Source organism: Pseudophryne corroboree, chromosome 1, assembly GCF_028390025.1.
Source record: "Pseudophryne corroboree isolate aPseCor3 chromosome 1, aPseCor3.hap2, whole genome shotgun sequence".
NCBI classification, from domain to species: Eukaryota; Metazoa; Chordata; class Amphibia; order Anura; family Myobatrachidae; genus Pseudophryne; species Pseudophryne corroboree.
Window position 1 is genome coordinate 278,135,457 of NC_086444.1, and position 3,757 is coordinate 278,139,213.

A 3,757-nucleotide genomic window follows, 5' to 3' on the forward strand; every position below is an offset into this window, starting at 1 on the left:
TCTGTTGCCAGCAGTTCTCCCTGAAAATAAAAACCTAACCTAAGTCTTTTCAGAGAAACTCAGTAGAGCTCCTCAGAGTGCATTCAGTCTGCCTGGGCACATTTCTACAACTGAGGTCTGGAGGAGGGGCATAGAGGGAGGAGCCAGTTCACACCCAATCAAATTTTTTTAGAGTACCCATGTCTCCTGTGGATCCCGTCTATACCCCATGGTCTTGATGTCGTCGCCAGCATCCTCTAGGACGTATGAGAAAATATGTTCATATTATCACATCAACATTTGTGCTGTGGGCTAATATTTAAGTTTTCTAAATAACTTCTCCTTGTGCTTTGGATTGCATGTACAGTACAGTCATATGATCTCAGATGAAACATGGTTTAACTAAATTTGCACCACTTTTGGGCATTAAAATGCATTTTAGTTTGTGTATTAAAAAATAGACTAATGGGTCTAATATAAATTAATTTGTTTATACTTTACGGAATCCGTCCAGCATATGGCGCATTTGTTCTAAAGAGAAGGCAGCTACTGAATATTACTTAGGCGGGTATACTTCAGCATCACTCTAGGGGGCCTATTTATTAATATTAGAGATTAGCGGGTTCGGTTCTCAAAGAACCGAACCCTACCGGACTTCACGCTGCGAGCCCGGATCTGAGTCAGTCTCGGGTTTTCCCGCCTGACTCGGAAACCAGAACGAGGCAAAACGTCATCATCCCGCTGTCACATTCTTGCAGGGTTTGGATTCCATATAAGGAGCTGTGCGTCGCCGCCATTTTCACTATGGCATTGGAGAGTGTAGAGAGAAGACGTGTCTCCATTCTCTCAGTGTCCTCAATGTCCATGTTTTGTGCTGTATCTGTCCAGTCACAGTGCTTGTGTCCTCTGCTGCCATATGTAAAGTGCTGCTGTATAGGGTGCTGTGTTGTGCTGCATCAGTTCAGTGGTGGTGTATTGTGCTGCATCCGTCCAGTCACAGTGGTGATGTCCTCTGCTGCCATATGTCCAGTGCTGCTGTATAATAACAAGTCCCTTACAGTGTTGCTGTGCTGTCCTGCATCAGATCAGTGGTAGTGTCCTGTGCATCAGTCAGTCCAGTGACCAGTCACAGTGGTGTCCTCTGCTGCCATATGTAAAGTAGAGATGTGCACCGGAAATTTTTCGGGTTTTGTGTTTTGGTTTTGGGTTCGGTTCCGCGGCCGTGTTTTGGGTTCGAACGCGTTTTGGCAAAACCTCACCGAATTTTTTTTGTCTGATTCGGGTGTGTTTTGGATTCGGGTGTTTTTTTCAAAAAACCCTAAAAAACAGCTTAAATCATAGAATTTGGGGGTCATTTTGATCCCAAAGTATTATTAACCTCAATAACCATAATTTCCACTCATTTTCAGTCTATTCTGAACACCTCACAATATTATTTTTAGTCCTAAAATTTGCACCGAGGTCGCTGGATGACTAAGCTCAGCGACCCAAGTGGCCAACACAAACACCTGGCCCATCTAGGAGTGGCACTGCAGTGTCACGCAGGATGGCCCTTCCAAAAAACACTCCCCAAACAGCACATGACGCAAAGAAAAAAAGAGGCGCAATGAGGTAGCTGTGTGACTAAGCTCAGCGACCCAAGTGGCCGACACAAACACCTGGCCCATCTAGGAGTGGCACTGCAGTGTCATGCAGGATGGCCCTTCCAAAAAACACTCCCCAAACAGCACATGACGCAAAGAAAAAAAGAGGCGCAATGAGGTAGCTGTGTGACTAAGCTCAGCGACCCAAGTGGCCGACACAAACACCTGGCCCATCTAGGAGTGGCACTGCAGTGTCAGGCAGGATGGCCCTTCCAAAAAATACTCCCCAAACAGCACATGACGCAAAGAAAAAAAGAGGCGCAATGAGGTAGCTGTGTGACTAAGCTCAGCGACCCAAGTGGCCGACACAAACACCTGGCCCATCTAGGAGTGGCACTGCAGTGTCAGGCAGGATGGCCCTTCCAAAAAATACTCCCCAAACAGCACATGACGCAAAGAAAAAAAGAGGCGCAATGAGGTAGCTGTGTGACTAAGCTCAGCGACCCAAGTGGCCGACACAAACACCTGGCCCATCTAGGAGTGGCACTGCAGTGTCAGGCAGGATGGCCCTTCCAAAAAATACTCCCCAAACAGCACATGACGCAAAGAAGAAAAAAAAGAGGCGCAATGAGGTAGCTGTGTGACTAAGCTCAGCGACCCTAGTGGCCGACACAAACACCTGGCCCATCTAGGAGTGGCACTGCAGTGTCAGGCAGGATGGCCCTTCCAAAAAACACTCCCCAAACAGCACATGACGCAAAGAAAAAAAGAGGCGCAATGAGGTAGCTGTGTGAGTAAGCTCAGCGACCCTAGTGGCCGACACAAACACCTGGCCCATCTAGGAGTGTCACTGCAGTGTCACGCAGGCTGGCCCTTCCAAAAAACACTCCCCAAACAGCACATGACGCAAAGAAAAATGAAAGAAAAAAGAGGTGCAAGATGGAATTGTCCTTGGGCCCTCCCACCCACCCTTATGTTGTATAAACAGGACATGCACACTTTAACCAACCCATCATTTCAGTGACAGGGTCTGCCACACGACTGTGACTGAAATGACGGGTTGGTTTGGACCCCCACCAAAAAAGAAGCAATTAATCTCTCCTTGCACAAACTGGCTCTACAGAGGCAAGATGTCCACCTCATCATCATCCTCCGATTCATCACCGTGTACATCCCCCTCCTCACAGATTATCAATTCGTCCCCACTGGAATCCACCATCACAGCTCCCTGTGTACTTTGTGGAGGCAATTGCTGCTGGTGAATGTCTCCATGGAGGAATTGATTATAATTCATTTTAATGAACATCATCTTCTCCACATTTTCTGGAAGTAACCTCGTACGCCGATTGCTGACAAGGTGAGCGGCGGCACTAAACACTCTTTCGGAGTACACACTTGTGGGAGGGCAACTTAGGTAGAATAAAGCCAGTTTGTGCAAGGGCCTCCAAATTGCCTCTTTTTCCTGCCAGTATACGTACGGACTGTCTGACGTGCCTACTTGGATGCGGTCACTCATATAATCCTCCACCATTCTTTCAATGGGGAGAGAATCATATGCAGTGACAGTAGACGACATGTCCGTAATCGTTGGCAGGTCCTTCAGTCCGGACCAGATGTCAGCATCAGCAGTCGCTCCAGACTGCCCTGCATCACCGCCAGCGGGTGGGCTCGGAATTCTGAGCCTTTTCCTCGCACCCCCAGTTGCGGGAGAATGTGAAGGAGGAGATGTTGACAGGTCGCGTTCCGCTTGACTTGACAATTTTCTCACCAGCAGTTCTTTGAACCCCTGCAGACTTGTGTCTGCCGGAAAGAGAGATCCAAGGTAGGTTTTAAATCTAGGATCGAGCACGGTGGCCAAAATGTAGTGCTCTGATTTCAACAGATTGACCACCCGTGAATCCTTGTTAAGCGAATTAAGGGCTCCATCCACAAGTCCCACATGCCTAGCGGAATCGCTCTGTGTTAGCTCCTCCTTCAATGTCTCCAGCTTCTTCTGCAAAAGCCTGATGAGGGGAATGACCTGACTCAGGCTGGCAGTGTCTGAACTGACTTCACGTGTGGCAAGTTCAAAAGGTTGCAGAACCTTGCACAACGTTGAAATCATTTTCCACTGCGGTTGAGACAGGTGCATTCCACCTCCTATGTCGTGCTCAGTTGTATAGGCTTGAATGGCCTTTTGCTGCTCCTCCAACCTC